Genomic DNA, 20,122 nt, shown 5'->3' on the forward strand with positions numbered 1-20,122 from the left:
CTTGAAAACATATGAACATTCTTGAGTATGACAGCTCCACGTGAGGGGTCAGAAATGGCAGTCAAGTTCGTTTCACTGGGTAACAGCTGATTTGCAGACTGGAGAACAGGCTTCCTTGTTTACAGACAACCACAAGGCTGCCAGTTGTGTGCCAAATACACACAACTACACAGTTGCATTGGGAGAGCGACCAAACATGTTTTACATGGATTTATTTCAGAGAGGGAAATGCTTCTTGTAAGGCTCTGTCAGTTTAAAAAGCAATAAGAATGACCATCCACCTCTCCCAATTCAAGCCCTACATATCATAAATATGATAGCTACACACCAGCAACTGATTACATACATCACGAGCTTTGATGAATGGCAAGCCCCTAAAAAGATATCAACAAAACGAAGTTAGATCTTGATGTAAATACATCACCAGTTAAACCCAGTTAATACAACTATTTAGTATTATGTACAGTAACCACACAGAATTGTGTATAAAAATAAATAAGCTCAAAAGAAGGACCTGGAAGGCTCTGCTACAGAGAAAACTGAACAGAATTCAGCCGACTGGCTTGGTAATAACTCTCTGAACTGCTGAGAGGCCCCTTCAGTTCCTATGTTCAGGATGCTTGAGATTTCAGTCTCACTTCTGTAAATGGTGATATTAATCGTTCTCTAATTTACCACTCTGTGTGACGAGGATGGACCTGAGATTAAGCATCTCAGGAAGAAGATAGAAAACCACAGAGTTGTTAAACTCAAGTGCAAAGACTGGGGATTCCACACTATAATTTATGCAACAGCAATTCACATTACCATTCGGTCAGATTCTTTCAACAAAACAGAAGCTTCACTCACATGTATTAAAAGACAAAAATTAACTGCCATCTGTATCAATATGTTAATGTGCTTCAAGCACATATGTTTTCATGAAAGTTTAAACATAAAATCACCTTTAAGATCTAGGCCATGTGATCTGCTCCCTGCCATGTCAAATTACACTCCGTGAAGTTTACTGTCTTAAGAATGATAGCGTTCTTTATACCTTGACAAGTAACTAAAAGGAAAAAAACCACACACACACAATAAGATGAAGAGCCTATACATTTGTCAATCTTGACTTATTTGCTTTTCTTGAGTCATTTGGAGGTTTACAGCCACATTCTTAAAATCATTAACTACAATCTTCCCAAACAGGTAATTGATGAACTGATGCATTCTAAAACTTGTCAGTAACAAAGTGTTATTCCAGTTTACAGCAACAGTTTAATTCTATTCAGTACTAAAACTGAATACACTGGATACTGCAAGCTTTCTTCCCAACAACTCAGTAAAGTACTACATAATTTTGAGACAAAGGGAAAAAAAAGAAAAACCGAAAAAGCATAAGACTCCTCTGATTTTCATTTCCAATGATACATGCCAATCTTGATGATCAATCAGCGACTTAAATGTCAACTATAAACCCAGTATTTTATTAGCTGCTATGCAGTATACTAGAGCAATAGAAGAGAGAGGACCTCAAACCTTCTGTTCCTTTAAATTGAAAGGCGGCCTTACTGACCCCTCCAGACCACTACTGGACACAGGGAACACACACTAATGTTTCAGGACCCCAACCAACAGTCACCTGCTTTGTGATTACTTCCATGACACACCCTCACCAACACCACTGAGTTTGCTGCTCCTACAGGACGTTACATATATTTCCTATTTTAACACATACCACAGTGCATTATAATTATGATTGCAGATACATGTTCTAACAATTTAAAGAGAATGATGACTTTTTTGCTCTTTACATCTTGCTATTTCCCTTCCCATAATATTTCTTGAAGAGAAACCATAAAAATATAGACAAACACAAAAAAGAGAAAATATACAAAACGTGGTTTGTGGCTTAACAAAAACTTAAGTAAGATTAATTTTGACAGTATCCAGCATGACAAACTTCCATGGTACAAATGAAAATGGACCAAGGTTTGAGCAGGTACAGGAGAAAATCCAGGCATGAAGAACACCAAGAAAAGGTAGACAGGAAAAGGTAGACAGACATGGTGTGTAGGAAATCACGAGACCAATCTGATGGGAAGAGACTTAAACAAGACTGAAACTCACTTTCTAAACCACCATCTCCAATTGGACAATTCGCAAGACACTGGTGCCCCAAAGTGGCCGATTTATTCAATCCCTTTAATGGGGAGGAACAGTTTAAAATTTTGCCCCTTTAGTTTGCCCCAAAAGCAACTATCAAATGTTGGCAGGACACAATGAAGGCTTACCACCCTTGTTAACATAGTTACGTCTCTCTCTCTCACAACTAGCCCACTTAGCTCCAGGTTCCTTAGTGCACCCGACGCACTTACACAGCATCTAAGAGCTTTACACAACTGGAAGGTCACATCTTTATTTCTTATTGCAGGAACACAACTTCTGGAAACGTTATTTCTGTCAAAACCTAAAGCAAAATTATTGTAAAATGAGTGATTTAAACCATACATTTTATCACCATTAAAAAGCATCTTAAAAGGAAAAAAAGCATCTGCTCTGTGCTAAGGATTAGAAACGACTCCTGCCCTTAAAGCCTCATTAAGGAGGGACATATATAAACTCAAAATTTCAATCACATGAGATAAAGAACCATAACCTTTATGCACAGAGGTTCCTATGGAGGCAAAAAGTTATGTCTAAGCGATGGCTTCATGATAACCCTGAAGTACAATCGAGAAAGATGAGGCTATGCAGAGTTGGAGGAGGAGGTGCATTAACTGCAGAGGGAGCACCTGTGCAGACACTCAAGCCTGACTCCTGCTGGGCACTGTAAATACTGCAGGTGGGGATAACTAAACGCCAGGGGTCCAAATGTGAGAAGGGAGAGAAAATAGAGATGTTGGTCGAATCAAGCCTGGGAGAGAGCATGGCTTGTATCCCACAGGTGATGAGGCCTGGAGCTACCACTGGCTGAGTAAGGGTGCCTCCGCTGATTAGAGAAAGGCACCCCGCTGCTGAAGGACCAATTAGATAAAGGGAGTGATCACAAAAAGCTCCCCTTCCTCAGGGCCAAAGAGCCCCAGGAGGCTTGGTAGAGCACAGTTCAGACTACACGCCTCTGGGCAGAGCACAGACTGGGAGGCTAGTATGCACTAACTCTGTGTGGGCAAGCCATTAGCAGCATTATTTTAGGCGTATCTTTTCATGTTAGAAGGTCACTCAACCCCAGTAGGCAGATGAACTTAGAGGAACTGAGTCCAGGGGCCGCGAAACCACCCAGGAGTTGGTTCCTACACCTGAATGGGATGCAAAGAATAATCTGACTTCTCTTCACCAGGGGATGAGTTGAACTGTCCTTGAAGAAGAGATAACACATGGTGTGAACCCCAGATCCTAGAAAAGGGCCAGGCTCACGATAAGTATTCCACTTTTTGAAAACAAATGAACAATCATTTCCTCTCCTAGATCTTAACACCCTTTCTCTGCTGCCTACTTTCTTTCAGCTTATAAACATCCTCAATATACTCACTTAAAAAGCCCTCAGACCTATGATTCTTTGGATCTTCTTGTGGGTAACCTAAGTATCTCCCATGCCTTCAAATACCTGTCCTCCCAAAAAGCCCAGATCTGTACCTTGGGCCCAGACCTGTCTACCAGGCCCCTCTAAAGCACTGAAGATGAAGTAAGATCCTCTCCCCACCCCCAATCTCTTCCTACTGTGCTCTGTATCTCACAAAAAGATGCAGCTGTAAACCGTCACCCTTGCTTGCTGCCCTTCCTTTTCTAACTGGTCACCAGGCCTCACCCATTCCCTCTCGGATCTGCAAAATCCATTTCAACCTTTTATAACTTAAGTGGGACCCTTAGATTACAATTCACCCTGCACCCAATCAAGTGCCTTCCACATGGAGGTCTGAGTGAGTCTCTAAACCAGAAGTCCATCTCACTGTTCTTTAGAGTTTCCCACAGCCTTCAGGATAAACATCTAAACTTGTGACAGGACAAACAAGGCCCCTTTCTGTTGGGCCCCACTAGGTTTCCAGCATCAACTCTCATTTCTTTCCCAAACCCTGAGTTCCAGGCCTGTACCTTAGTTTTGCCATATTTTCTTACATTTCTCAAACTTCAACACACACTGCTTTCTCCTGCCACCCCAGGAGCTTCTACATATCCTTAGAAAGGATGGCACCTCCTCCAAGAAGCCTACCCTGAACTTTCCCTTCCAAGATTCTCTGCTCTACAAAGGGGAAAGGTGGTGGGGAGGGATACATTAGCAGTTTGGGATTAACATATACACACGACTCTATATAAAATAATCAACAAGGAACTACTGCATAGCACAAGGAACTCTACTCCATATCCTGTAACAACCTGTACGGGAAAAGAATCTGAAAAAGAATGGATATATGTATAATGGAATCACTTTGCTGTACACCTGAAACTAACACAATATTGTAAATCAACTATGCTCCAATATAAAATAAAAATTAAATTAAAAAAACAAGATTCTGTGCTCTGTAGCACCGAAACTCACTTCTTCCAGAGCACTGACTACTGTGCTTGTGTTTACTTGCCGCCCAGTAGAAGGGGAGATTACCTAGGGCAGAAGCATCATCTCCAGCAGCCCTTGGTTCTGACAACTCATTCAAGTGCCAGGATACTTTACACACATAACCTGCTTAATTCATTCTAAGAACCCACAGAAAGGGTGGTTTTTAATGTCATTTTACAAGTGTGGGGATTGTAGTGCAAAAGTAACCTGCCCAGGCCACAGAGAGCATAAACTCTGGAATTCAAACCCTAAGCTGCCTTCACACTGGTGCTCTTTCCACAATATGATAGGACTATTGAAAAAAACTTTTTTTCCTGAACCCTGTTTTAATGAAAAGGAAATGAAGCTGGGATATAGCAATTTCCTAATCACTTTGGTGTGTACCAGGCAAAGTCTTTCAACAGACCAGGTAACATCTGTGGAATAATGAACGATGTTCCAAACTGTGCCAAGTGTTCTACACTGTAGAGTCTATAAGCATTAACAGAGTGTGACCTTGTAACTGCCATAGAGAGTGAGTCCTGTTAAGCCCATTCTACAGATGAGAACACTGAGACCTAGAAGCCTTAAGGCACTCGGCCGGGGTCACCGAGCTGGCAGGAGTCCTAGGCCGCATGCCCCGTCTAGTGCACGCACACCCGGGCACTGGGCACCGGTTCTAGTGCCCACCTTCCACCTTGTACTATCTAAAACTCCGCTTTGCAGTGCCAACACGAGAGCCCCTGGAAGTGGAAAGTACAAACCTGTCTCACCAAGCCATGGCTGGAAGAAGCTCTGGATACAGATCGGGGGCAGAGGGTGCTCAGGGGCGGTGCCCAGTCCACCCCGCACACAGGCAGTAGGCATTGAAGTTCAGCAGGTCCTCCCACAGGAGGCACCCACGGCGGGCAGAGGCACCAAATCCTGCAATGTGCACAGGTCCTCACAGCACCAGAAAAATGTCGGCCATGCTGTCGCAGCGCAGCTTCACTCAGTGATGATGGGCCAAGCGCGGCCTCAGGGAAGCTGTCTGCAGACACGATGCCCACACACACCTGGAAGCCCCGGCTGGCCTCCCGGCCCCTCGGGCGGCCATCGCAGTCCAGGGAGTGGTAATAAGGATCAAAGTGGTAAAGGTCCTGCATTCTTCTTCTTGCATTATTTCAAAACCGGCATCGCTGGCGTCAGGCAGTCCGGTAACTGGGTCCGGCGGACCGGTAATTGGGTTCATTTGCCTCTGCATTATCTGCCTGCCATCTGCTTCCTGAAATGCAAACAGCTACACAGGGTGATTTGCTACAAGACGGTGCAGGGAGCTTAAGCACCAGATGCAGGATGTAATTTACATTGACAGCTAGGGAGTGACAGGAACAGGATGTAATTTAGCTTTGTGAAACATACATCTAGTTACAGACACTAGATTAGTAACAATTTAAATAAAACTAGGATTGATTAACACTTTCAGGCCAGTTTGTGTGTCTTCTCTAGCCTGTTCACTGTCCCCTTTACTTTCCTTATTTTCAGGAGAGGAAAAACTTCATTTCTATTTTTGCTGCAACACTGTTATGCTTAGTGAAATAAGTCAAACAGAGAAAGACAAATACGGTATGTTATCACTCGCATGTGGAATCTAAAAAATAATAAATGTAACAGAAAGGAAATGAATGCACAGATGTAGACATCAAAGCAGTGGTTACCAGTGGGTAGAGGGAAGGGGGAGGGGCAAGATAAGGGGAGGGGAGGGGATGAAGAGACACAAACTACTATGCATAAAATAAATAAGCTATAAGGATAGCCAATGTTTTATAATAACTTTAAATGGAGTATAATCTATAAAAATATTGAATCACTGGTTTCTAATATATTGTTATTACAATATAATACCGTAAATCAACTATACTTCAATTTAAAAAATGATCACCACAGTACGTCTAGTTAACATCCATTATCATACATGGTAGAAATCTTCTTTTCTTGTGATGAGGACTTTTAAGATCTACTCTCTTAGCAAATTTTAAATATGCAATACGGCCTTATTAACTATAGTCACATCCCCAGGACTTATTCATCACTGGCAGTTTGTACATATTGACCACCTTTACCCATTTCACCCACCCTCCACCCCGTGACTCTATAAGGTTTTTAAAAAATTCCATATAAAGTGAGATCATACGGGATTTTTCTTTCTCTGTCTGACATATTTTACCTAGCATAACACCCTGACGGTCCATTCATGTTGTCACAAATGGCAGGATTTGCTTCTTTCTCATGGCTGAATTATACACACACACACACACACACACACACACACACACACACACACACACACACACACATACATACATATATATATATATATATATATAATTTGGCATATATATATGCCAAATGTCCTTTATCCATTTATCCATCAATGGAACACAGGGGTTTCTAAGTGTTGGCTACTGTAAATAATGCTGCAATGAATATGGGGGTACAGATTTCATTTTGAATTAAGAGTTTCTGTTTGCCTCATACAAATACAAAGTAGTGGAATTGCTGCATCGTATGATAGTTCTATTTTCAATTATTTGAGGACCTCCATACTGTTTTCCATACATTCCTACCAACAGTGTCCAAGGCTTCCCTTTTCTCCACACCCTTGCCAACACTTGTTAGTTCCCGTCTTTTTTTTTAACATCTTTATTGGAATATAATTGCTTTACAATGGTGTGTTAGTTTCTGCTTTATAACAAAGTGACTCTGTTATACATATACATATGTTCCCATATCTCTTCCCTCTTGAGTCTCCCACCCTCGCACCCTCCCTATCCCACCCCTCTAGGTGGTCACAAAGCACCGAGCTGATCTCCCTGTGCTGTGTGGCTGCACAAATTTGCATGTCATCCTTGCACAGGGGTCATGCTAGTCTTCTCTGTATCGTTCCAATTTTAGTATATGTGCTGCTGAAGCAAGCACATTCCCATCTTTTTGATATTAGCCATTCCAACAGGAATGAGGTGACATCTCTTTGTGGTTTGATTTCTCTGCTGAGTAGTGATTTTAGGTGCCTTTTTAACTATCTGCTGGCCATCTCTGTATCTTCTTTGTAAAAATGTCTATTCAGATCCTCTGCCCATTTTTTTGTTGGATATTTTTTCTACTATTTTTGTATGAGTTCTTCATATAATTTGAATACTAACCCCTTATAGGATATATGATTTGTAAAAATTTTCTCCCATTCGGTAGGCTGCCTTTTCATTTTGTTGTTGGTTGCTTTTTAGTTGGATGTTGCCCCACTTGTTTATTTTTGCTTTTGTTGCCTTTACTTGGATCGTCTTTGCATAAGTTCTGGAAACAACTGTTTCATAGTTTCCATGGATCATTTTTAGGGGAGAAGGTGAGTTGAGATGAACTACTAGTGAAAGGAGGGTCAATGGGTCGAACTATAGCCTCTGTACTGTAGGTGGCCTCAAGGCCACAACTGATAGTCATTGTCTCCCTCCTGTGCTATCCATTCTCAATTCCCCTCATCCTTGGATAATATCTCTGTGAAAATGGATGGCTTACTTCGTGGAGTAACCCTCACGCTCGTCCCCGTGTGAGTGTTCTGAGCCCTGGTCATCATTTCTTTCTTAAACCATGGCTGCTGTACTTGACCATTTACTGTGTACTTGACCATTTACTGTCAAAATTGGGAAAGCCAGTACCAAGAAATACCCCACAGGCTTGTTTTTAATCAATCATTTTCCAATTAAAAAAATTTTCCCCCCAGACATTTTTATCACCCCAAAAGGAAACTCTGTACCCATTGAGAAGATAGTACTTCGCTCTCTCTACCAGGCCCTGGAGACCACCAGTCTGCTTTCTTTCTCTATGGATTTACTTATTCTGGATATTTCAGATAAATGGAATCATACAGTGTATGACCTTTGTGTCTGGCATCTTCAACTTAGCATGATGTTCCTGAGAGTCATCCACACTGTAATATGTATTAGTATTGCATTGCTTAAAAAAATGTTTTTGGCCGTGTAACTGATATTTAATTGTTCCATTCCTTTTTATGACTGAATTACTATTCCACTGTATGTATAGACCACAATTTATTTATTCATTCATCCAATGATGGACGTTTGGATTATTTCCATGATTTTTCTATTGTAAATAGTGCTGCTATAAACGTGTGTACGTAGATTTGAGTGTTTATTTTCAATGATTTAGGAGTGGAATTGCTGAGTCATATGGTAATTCTATGTTTATCCCAAAAAACACACTCCAAGAAACTTCCTGAAAGTCTGTACTTGTCTCAGAAGCAGCTTTTCAGGAAACATGACATGCAACAGTATGGACAGTGTCCCATGAGAGCTTATTTGTGATGTCTGGGGGTCTGGAGTTGGAAAGGGTTTCCCTTAGGAAGTGGCAGCTAAACTGAGGGCAAATTCAATGTTTTTTCCTTCCTTCCTTCCTTCCCTCCTTCCCTCCTTCTTTCCTTCAGAGGGATGACATAGATGTTTTACACAGTATATCCTTTTAAAACTTTTGCATTTGAACCCTGAACTTATTCATAAGACAAATGAATGATTATTTTAAGCAGGGTATTAGGGTTCAAATTATTAATATCATAGAACCATTACAGTGACAACTTGGATTGGAAACAATTTATTAGGAAAAAATATGGAAGCTTTTTTTATAACAATTTTGATAAATAAAAAACTTGACAAATCAGTGTATAGAAAGAATATTGGTTATTTGGGAAATTGTATCATAAAATGGATGGGCTCCACAAATTCTTCAATGTACTTGAAGAAAAGAGTGCTAAGTCAGTTTGGGCTGCTGTCAAAAAGTACCATAAATGGGGCAGGGTGGGGGCTTGTAAACAACAAAAATGTAATTCTCAGTCCTGGAGGCTGGAAGTCTGAGATCTAGGTGTCGGGATCATTGCCTTCTGGTGAGGACTCTCATCCGGGTTGCAGACTGTCCACTTCTCATTGTGTCCTCACAGGGCAGAGAGCAGAGAGAAAAAGCCAGCTCTCTAATGACTCTCACAAGGATAAGAATCTCATCACGAGGGCTCCATCCCGATTCGCTCATCAAATCCCAAAAGACCCACCTTCTAATACCATCACATTGGAGGTAGCGTGTCAACATGTGAAGGCTGGGGGGACCCAAATATTCAGTCTATAACAAGTACTAATGGGGAAATGAGAGCTTCTCTTGAGGATGTTAAGGGCTGCTACAAAGATCAACGGTACCTGTGTTTCCAGAGAGAACTACAATATAGAATAAGTTCTATAAGGCGTTCACAGAATAGATTCATCTTTCTTCCCGAAAACAGTCCTTGGTAACCAGGGACGCATTCCTGGAAATTCACTCTTGCTCAAGGAAATCCATCCTCTCATTAAAAAAAAAAAATCTTATGAAGCTACATGAATGACACAAAGGACTTTTCCCAGCTCTAAGATTCTGTGTGTAAAACCTGTTAGTCTATATTTATTTTCAAAAGATAGACCCTCTGCGGGGTCTGCTCCTGCGGGGAAGGTGGGACCCCCACTTGTGTCCCAGCACCCAGGTATGGCTTCCTCAAGTTTGGGTGAAACCCCCAGCCTCCTTGGGCTCTGCAGCCGGGCGGTGGGCTCGGGGGAAGGAGCACGGTCTCCGGGGTTTCTCAGCAGGAGATGCCAGGGCTGCCGCGCAAGAAGCCAGCAGCCCTGGGTGGGGCGCAGACTCGCCAGGCCTGGGTGTCCCTGCTGCGCACGGCTGTTGAAAACAGGCTCCGCGACGAAGCTCTGCCTGGCAAACGGGGACGGTGGGCGGCTCCAACCTCCCCTTCCGTCAGCACAGCCCCATCGCAGCCCTCTCTTCCAGCAGGCAAAGCCTGTGACCTGCGGCCGGACAGCTCCACACCCTCACGCCCCAGTGCTCGCCGCACGCCGGGATCAGGCACAAGCCCTGTGCTGGCCTCTCCGGACGGCTCGAGCGGGATGGCTTCTTTGGCGTGCCCGTCACCTACCCCGAGCCCAGGGGCTGGCAGGGAGGTCTGAGGGCCGCTCGGGCCCGGGCGGGGCGGAGGCACGGGCTTCGCGGCTGGGCCGGCCCTCCTCGCCGCCTCCTGCCTCTGCGCCCATGCCGGCCCGGGATGGGCTTCCCGTGGCCCCGTCTCCTTCCCACCCCCGTCGCGCCTCTTGTCCCCCGGGCCGCGGGCTCCACCCGGAGCAGCACCAAGTCGTGAGGGTGCGGGAGGGCGCCCGCACTCGGGGCTTCCCCGACACCTACCCCCTGAGGAGGGTCTGACTGGCACCGTGCAGGAAGCGGCCCTGGCGGGAAGGAGACCAGGGGGGAGGGGTCGGTGGGGAGCTTGACTCGCAGTCACTTCCGAGGGGACGGTGAGCCCCCAGGGCTGGGGGCTGACCAGCCTCAGCACTCCCACGAGGGGGTTGTCAGGAAACAGGGACCCTGTCCCTGGGGCCCAGGGCTCTCCCGGGTCAGGCAGAGTCGCCAAGTGTGTCAGGCGCCGTGGACAGCTGAGGCACATTTTGCCCAAAGGTAAGTTCCAGCGCATCACAGATAGCAGAGGAAATACACACGGTGGTGAAAACTCCCTGTAGCTAAGGGTTGAAACGAGCCAATAATTCCTCCCGTTTCTCAGGGTGTTCCGTTTGGCTGTTAGTGAAATGTATTTCCAAGGAATGCAGGCATGTGGCTAAAAAGGCCAGCAGTGCCTGGGGGGTCACAGCGAGACCCTCCCATCTCGCTCCCCTGGGCCATCCTGTGCTCCGGGAGCAGAGCTCTCAGCCAGAAGTGAAACATAGTAGCTTCCATATCCGGATTCTAAGATTTTCTAAAGCCCTTTAAAGGCCCCCTTCTCTGAGTGGTGCTTGACCTGCTGGTGTTTGGGGCGGGAGGCTGGGCTGGGTGGAGGGTCTCAGCGCCATCCAGAGGGAAGGGCTTTGGGGGCCTGTGTGAGCCTGAGACCGGGGCCCAGTGCCCATGGCCGAGGGGAGGCTAGTGCTGACTCCAGCCATGCTGAGCCAGACGTCACCCTCCTACTCGACAACCCAGCAAAGCCTGTCGCTCACATTCCTGGCTGTGCTGCTTACACTTGCCCTCTGAGAAGGCCAACCTGGCAGAGCTCTGTTCCTGCCCTCTGGGCTGCTGGGAACTGAGTACCTAGCCTGGGTGCTGGAGGGGAGGAGCCATAGATGTTGGAGGCCAAGTCCCCGCCCAGGGTGCTGTCCCTCTGCTGAGCTGAAACTTCTAATCAACGTTCTAATAAAACCAAAAGGGACGTGATATTGTTCTACCACCTGTGCCCAACCAATGTTAGCCCTTTGTCATATGGGGCAGTGCTGTCTAATGGTAAAGCTTCCAGCATCAGATCCCCAATCCCTTCTGCTACCCCCTCCCATGGGGGTTCAGTGGTTACATCTGTATTTCATAGAACCTGAAACTCTGATTTTACAAAGGAGCTGGAGGTCTGGAGAAGGAACTGGTCTGATCTCAGTTAAGAATGCAACTTTATACCTGGACGATACTAGAGCACTTTAGCACCTCATGTGTTTGAAAATGAGATCTTCACAAAGACCTCACTGGCAGCAGACACAGGCAGGAGAGGGGACAGACTGAAGCTCTGGAACTGACTGATCAAGTAGCAGAGCTCCAGCTGGCTTCCAGACTTACTATCACCAGAGCCATGTAACACACCTTCCACATAGAGAACCAGCAGAAAAATGAGTTTGAAGAGCATTTTAGCTAAATCCAAGATCATTCTGATCATTAGTGAAAGTCATTCTGTTCCTACATGCTGCCCACACCCTGATCCCCCTTCCTAGAACCAAATGGGTTTTGAGATTAAAGTGCAAGTGACATACCTGGGAGTGACCAGGCTTTACTTTATCATCTCTTTCTTCTTTCACGTGTGTTCCTGGTCTTACTCTTCCCGGTTCTTCTGCAGGGAGCGGTCCAGCAACACTGTCAAGCAAAATCACACACCTTAAGGATGACTTTCATGGACTCCTCACGTGGAGACAGTTTTGAAAAGGTCTTCCTTCCTACCTACACCCACCCCCCCCCAAAAAAAATCAACCTTCATCTCAGGAACCCTAAAAGGCACATCTTACCTCAAGATTTAATATTTAATATGCTGTGTACCAGGCACTCTTCTAATTTCATATGTGTTTTAACTCATGTAATCCTCACAAGAGCTGTGTGATATGGGAGCTTATCTCCATTTTATAGATGAGGAAGTTGAGACCTAGAGTCATAGAACTTATCCAAGGTTATATAGCTAACGGGTAGTGCCAGGCCCATTTGCCTCAGAGAATCTGAATTTTTACAATATAATCTAGAAGAGAAATTTAATTGCAAATTATAAGAAAAAAATTGCACATTAAAGAAGATGACAAGTTTTCATCTATCCCGTTAGAGAAAAACACACTGTCTTTCACACACGTACATCTTGTATTGGCAGGGATTTTCCTTATTAAGCAATTATTTATTGACCGCCTACATTGTGCTAGGCACAGGTGCTGGGGATAAACACTTAATAAAATACACCCCCTATCTTCAAATAACTTGAACTCTATGTGAGGAAATAAGCCAACAGTTGTAGTAGAGGTTATATACCAAGTGATACATCGCTGATGGCAGTATAAAATCTCAGAAATCTTTTGGAAAGAAGTTTGGAGATAGCTACCTCAGAGCCTTAAAAATGTTCATTTGCTTTGACCTCAAACTCATTTTTATGGATTTATTGCAAGAACGTTATTCTCGATATGGAAAAAAGCCTTCATGTATAAAAACAGTTATTTTGTCTTATAATATTGAAAAGTTGGAAAGAATTTAAATGTGTAAAGTGGTTAACCAGTAAACCCACTCAGTGGAATATTTTGTAGCCCACACAAAAAAATCAAGGTTATGAATCCCCTGATTATGTGAGAAATGATTGATTTCAATGTTAAATGGAGAAAAGGTGAACAAAAAATTTGATATCCAATATGATGGGAGCTTTGTCCCAGAAAAATCACCCTAGCTAGTGTACAGAAGGGAGGAAGGGAGAGCAGATGACAGGAAGGAAAATTATTCCAAAGCCTTATCATTAGTCTTACATATTTAATAGAATATCAAGCAATTTTACTTTAACTTTTTTCGTTCCATATTTCCATGTAAGGGACATGAATTATTAATACTTTGTGGGAGGAGGGTACACTTTTTCACAAAAATTTAACACTGTGTTCTAATTCCCTCCACTAGAGGGAGAAACTGTTTCATGTAATTGCACTTTGATGTGCTATGTAGAACCAGTCAGGAAGTTTTACTCTACTTTCCTCTGACTGTGGTGAGGGTTTTTTTGTTTGTTTCCTAATTTGTTTAGACATTCTTTGAAATCAGTTTTAGAAGATTTATTAAACCTATATTATATTGAAAGTAGAGGAATTTTGCAATTTTTTCCTCTTTTTCCCCCATTGAAAACTTGGCTGGCTTTAGTAATGAAACATTAAAGAATTTGAAGTTCTTAGACTGTCAGTTTTTTAAACATGATCTGAATATAAAAGTATATGTTCATTGAGCAAATTTTTGAAAACAATGAACAACTCATTGAAGGAAATAAAAGCCACCTCTGCATGTACACACACCTAATCTGCTCTTTTGTCTGAAAAATGTATGAAAAATATTTTGTCTTATCACTAAATAATCTTCTACATCAGAGAATTTGATTAAGCTTATGCACCATCTCCCAGGAAAAACGGACAGATATATTTTGAATGTAGAACTCCTGAAGCCCATTCATTAACTCTGGTTGAGACCTGTTGTCATTATTTTCTTAGTGGTTTCATAGCGCATTCCTTAATACGGTGAGCTGTTTTTGTTTAAACCAATCCCAATTTGGAGGCTCTTAGCTTTCTTCTAGGGCTTGGTTATATACAATCTTATGACATCATGTTGGTAGATAAATCTTTGCCCACAACTTTGATTTCCTTAGGGTAAACCCCTGATGTAGGATTGTTGTAAGGTACCAAAAGCTACTCTCCAGAAAGTGATACCAGCTCCTCTCCCAATGATGGCATATAATAGAGTTCCTCATTCTTTAAGTGATTGTTCAAAGCAGCTAAAATGTATAAATATACCTTACTGTTTTCATAAGTGTAGGTATTCTGATTATTTATCGCTGCATAGGAAACCACCCTGAAACAGTGGCTTAAAACAATGAAAATCGTTTATTTTGTTCATGAACCTGGAGGTTGAGTAGCATATTAATTCTTTTACTACACTCTTACTGACTGAAAACAATACCTATTTGACTAGCTCACAGTTCTGTAGGTCAGAAGTCCAGGCACAGCGTGACTGGGTTTCCTGCTCAGATACACACTGGAACATGTGGGTTCCCTCCCAAGAATGTTAAAGCATGTGAAATTTAAGTGTAAGACATTGAGCCCCAAACGTTGGATGTTCACCATAGTTTGTGTGGGTCACAGAGCTGAAATCAAGATGTCAGTCTGGCTGTGTTAGCATCCAGAGGCTCTGGGAAAGAATGGCTCCAAGATTCTTTGGCTTGTTGGCATAATTCAGATTCTGCAGTTGCAGGACAGAGGTCCCCATTTCCTTGCTGGCTGTCAGTCGGGGGACAGTCTCAGGTCCTAGAGGCCTCTCTCTTGCCTTCCCTGCCATAGCATTAGACTTCTTCAGAGCCAGCAATGGAGAGTCTCCCTCTTGTCCCTTTTGTACTTCAATTCAGGAAGAGTTCAGGTCCTTTTCATGGGGTGCCTGAGTAGGTCACATCCACCTAGAATAATCTCCCTATCTTAAATAATCAACTGATTTTGAACTTAATTCCGTCTGCAAAATCCCTTCACTGCAGCACCTAGATTTAGAGTTTGATTGGGTAAGTGGAAGGTTTGTGTACTTCAGTAAGTAGGAGTCTTAGGGGCTCTGTTAGAATTCTGCCTATTGCAAGCAGTGTCCCCACTTCACGGACCAAAGTGTCTTATTTCCTGAAACTCCTAAGGGAGTTTATCAGTGTTCATTTTATTTCAGTGACCTTGGTGAATGGGAAGACCACCACCTCCGTGAGCAGGAATGGCACCCAGCGTCCTGAGTCCACAGTGTGGCTCTGCTACTTAGTGGTGTGACCTTGGCTGTGCTGCTCTACTTACTCTACTTCTCTGCCTCTGTTTCCCTCATCTGTAAAATAGGGCTCCCCTGGTGGCGCAGCAGTTGAGAGTCCACCTGCCGATGCAGGGGACATGAGTTCGTGCACCAGTCCAGGAGGATCCCACATGCCGCGGAGTGGCTAGGCCCGAGAGCCATGGCCGCTGAGCCTGCTTGTCCAGAGCCTGTGCTCCTCAATGGGAGAGGCCACAACAATGAGAGGCCCATGTAATGCAAAAAAACAAAAAGAAAAGCATGGAGTTAGTGATCATTCTTTCCTCGTAGGGTTTTTTGTTTTATACATTTATTTTATTTATTTATTTTTGGCTGCGTTGGTTCTTCTTTGCTGCTCGCGGGTTTTCTCCTGTTGCGTCGAGTGGGGGGCTACTCTTCGTTGCAGTCTGGTGGCTTCTGTTTTTGTGGAGCACAAGCTCTAGGCACGCAGGCTTCAGTAGTTGTGGCACGTGGGTTCTAGAGCATAGACTCAGTAGTCGTGGCACACGGGCTTAGTTGCTCCACGGCATGTGGGTTCTTCCCGGACTAGGGCTTGAACCCGTGTCCCCTGCACTGGCAGGCGGATTCTTAACCACTGTGCCAGCAGGGAAGCCCCCTTTTAGGGTTTTGATGATTAGATTATTTAACACCCAGGGAACTCCAGGAACAGTGCTTGACTGTGAATTGCTTTAAAAGTGATTACTTTTTTTAAAACATGCTTTTGAATCTGCAATTAGGCAATTCAGGTATGTTAAGTGTGTTCATTAATAGGACTTCCTGCTATAAAGAGACCCACAAATAAAAATTGAATTTTTCTTTCTTGGTCTTAACTTCTTATTTCTGACTTAATATCTTATACGCATATGTCTTTTATGGTGGGCTGCCACAAATTTATGTTGGAAAGAGTGGAATTTAAATAAATCTTACCTATGTTAATTTGATAGATTTTGATAATTCATTCCACTAGCATGGTATGATATTACCAGTAGCAGAAAATCTTGGTGATTGTACATCTAATAAGTTGGGTTGGGTATGATTTAGGACTTTTAAATGTAAGCATTAGATATTTTGCTCACTAAAGTTAATTCTTAACATTCAGCAGAGCTGTAATATGTTTTATTCAAATCAGATTCTATATTTCATTTTCTAATTCAAGAGAAACTTAAAGCAGGTAATTTTCTAGTGTGGAATGAGGCTTCATTATGAATTGAACTAGTTAGAAATGTGATCTTTTGTGAAAGAACATTTATAAAACAATAACTTTGGTTTATTTATATACCACCTAAGTGTTATATAGGAAACTTTGTTGGGTACCTGTGGGTTTTGATTATTATGTGATATGGTCTCTGTCTTTACTGGTGGAGAGTTAGGTTAATTACAATTAATTACATTTTGAGTGTTTTAGTTTTGTTCCTTGAAAATAAGCAAGACTACTTTTGATGACAATGAGAAAAAATCATGTCAGACATTTTATAGCTGGAACATGAAAATGCCCACTTAAGAAATATGAATTTCTCTTTGTCTGAAGCCCTTCATGCCCACTCATTGACAAGCATGATCCTGGATGATGAAGGTGTTTTGGGCAGCACTGAGAATTCTTTTCAGGAGTTCTGTGCTTTCTTGGATCTCCTTAAAGATGCTGGGTTAGTTCATTTCTCTGCATGGCGTTCTTCTCTTTGCAACTATAATGGTAGTTTGCTGAGGAACTGGAGCAATTTTCATCACTTCTGTGGCCATATTTAGTGTAATTATAGGTAATATATTTGATTTTTTAAATGAGGAATTAAATTTGTTAAGAAATGCAAATAAGGAAACCTGCTTTGGTAGAGTGGGGAGCTCATTATAAAAGAGTAACCTGTAGATAGAGTAAGTAGTAGGTGTAGTTTTTTGTAAAGACTAAATTGAAGGCAGTTTTCATTGAAAATATTCGGGAATGCATAAGAATTTTCCTATCTTTCACTTATTTTGCTTGTTTGATAAGTCTGAATTCAAGTTATTTTTGCCTTAGACATAAATTATTATTAATCTGCAGGGGAGATATAGGTCAGTGGTTCTCAACTGGGAGCAATTTTGCTGGAAGAGGGAAGTGGAGATTGATAGTTGATGGAGTGGTGTTTTCTCAGTGTGTTAGTGTTGGGAAGGAAGGAACAAACACATTCTTGGAAACTGGAGGAAAGTTGGTAAAGAAGTGTGGGAATAGAGGTGTGAGAGGTAGTGGACGAGGTGCGTGGCAGATGTTGAAGCTGCTAGTCAGTTTTTTAAATGGAGTGGTAATAGGTAAGGAGATGGGATGTGTCCTAGAGGATGAATCTAGAAAGGGCTGAGAATTTGGGGGAGAGAGAGGCTTGTAGTCTGGAGTAGGATGTTGGCTTTTAAGAGTTTAGAAGTATTTCATGATTGTAGGTCTGGGGAAGTCTAAACTGCTCTTACGTGATTATAATAACCTTTGTCTTTTCTCCTTTCCTGCTCTGGTCCAGACTTGGGCAGCTGGCCACAATGGCTGGTATAGATCAGTCAGATTTTCATTTACTAGGTCGTCCCCAGATGAATTCTACTGTTAGTAGTCCACATAAAGAAGAAAAGAAGACACTTGAAGAAGAAAAATCAGAATCAAAACAGGGTGCCCCAGGACAAATGCAAAATATCCAAGTAAGTGGACAGAACAGCACTTAATGATTCTAAGAGTGATTAGCAAAAAAGGAAGTAACCAGGTCAGGGAGAAAACAATAATGATCAGCCTCTAATTGTTCACATGCTCAGGAGCTAGAAGACTCTGGAATCCTTTTCAAATCAGAGATTAGTAAATGTGTGCCCATTTCATGACACTGTATTTTTGTAAATAAGGAGACTGGAAGTTCTCTAGAAAATTTATGAGTTAAAGCAAACTATCCATAATGAAGAAAGAAAACATTAGAGAAAATATTCCAGATTTTAAATTGTATAAATGTCTTTTCTATTTGTATGCAGTCAGCTTACAATGAAGGAACACTAATGAAGGTACACATACTGTTATAATTTTTAAAATAAGTAATCCAGACATAGCTAATAGGTAACATATTACAGTAAATCACCTGGTTATGAGAATGGGAGGGGAAAACCCATCAGCTTTTCCTCTAGCCTTACTTGGAGCTCCCATCAACCAATCTCAGACTGGTGTTGAGAACTGACAGTTTGAGAACACAGCCTGGTCACAAACTATATACTGTTTGCTGTGCCTGGAGGACAGAAAAGAAATTAATTACCTTACAGAATAGGGTTTTATTTTTAGTGAGGGAAAGGAAATGGGTAATAACTACCCCAGTCACCAAAGTCTGAAAATGTAGCGGACATAGCCTTGGATATAGCTAGGTTAAGCTGAGAGTAACGTGGCAAGATATCATTAGAAAAAAACTGGCTCTGAAATCTTCTGAATAATCAATTTACTGTGTTAATAATAAGATCACAGAGTAACATTGAAGTTTTGAATTCTAATTTTTAATGGTTGGCTTTGTTCATCACTGAATTTTTGTCTTGTCTTTTGTTTTTCCCTCCAGTTTCAGAAAATTACAGGTGATGCTAGGATTCCTTTGCCTCTCAACTCCTTCCATGTCCCAGTGTCTACTCAGGAGGCCTTAGAAACTTCCAAAGACAACCTGGGGGTCCCAGTCACAGAGCAGTGGCAGGAGTCTTGTGAAGATTTCATTGCTAGAACATGTTCTCCCTTCAGCAGATGTCATTTCTGGAACTGGAAGTCAAAGAAAAGAAGAGGAATTATCTAGAAATAACAGGTATTCTTCAGAGAAAATGAGCAAAGCAGGTGAATATACCAAAAAACACTGCTAGGAAACAACCTGGGAAGGACCTGCATTCCTGCTCTGACTCACCTGTAAAGCAGAAAAGCAAAGGAATTGGGCAAAATTCTTTGGTTAATAAACCAATTAAAAGTGAGTCTTCAGAAAAACACATTTCTGTTAAGAAAGAGAGTAGAATAGTGACTGTTCCATCAAAGAAAACTAAAAGTAAACTCAATCTACTAGAACATTCTGAAAGTGATACTCTTGGATCTGATTGTGAATTTCAGGAAAGCATCCATACTCTATCATGCCTAACATAGGTCCAAATCTTTTAAAATTACGTTTTTGCCTTCAAATTTTAATACATTACTTATGTTTTTATTATAGCATATGGTGGTTTCAGTTACTTGACTGGAAGCCATTAAGAGAAAGATTTATCTATACTTTTTTATTATAATGAAAGTTTTGGTGTACTTTTCCATGTGACACTTTGCACCATTCATTCAGCTAGTGTTTACTGAGGGCTTCATATGTACAGTACTTTTCTGGGTGCTATTGTTTTCAGCAGCGAACAAAATAAAGCCTTTACTCTCCTGGAACTAGCACTCTGTGTTGGGAGAAAACATAAACAACAAAGCAGGGTAAGGGTTAAAAAGAGATGGGAATTATAAATGGAATAGTTTTACCATTTGGTTAAACATCAAACTATTATAGATCA

At 42.3% G+C, this 20,122-nt stretch overlaps 2 pseudogenes; one reads left to right on the top strand and one right to left on the bottom strand.

Moving 5' to 3' along the window:
• Window positions 1-19,442, top strand: part of LOC132508513 (centrosomal protein of 78 kDa-like) — a 384,029-nt pseudogene extending 364,587 nt beyond the window's left edge.
• On the bottom strand, window positions 7,382-7,471 carry LOC132516528 (U6 spliceosomal RNA; annotated as a pseudogene).
• Window positions 19,443-20,122: the final 680 nt, after the last annotated feature.

Source organism: Lagenorhynchus albirostris, chromosome 2 (genome assembly GCF_949774975.1).
Source record: "Lagenorhynchus albirostris chromosome 2, mLagAlb1.1, whole genome shotgun sequence".
In the NCBI taxonomy this organism is placed as follows: domain Eukaryota; kingdom Metazoa; phylum Chordata; class Mammalia; order Artiodactyla; family Delphinidae; genus Lagenorhynchus; species Lagenorhynchus albirostris.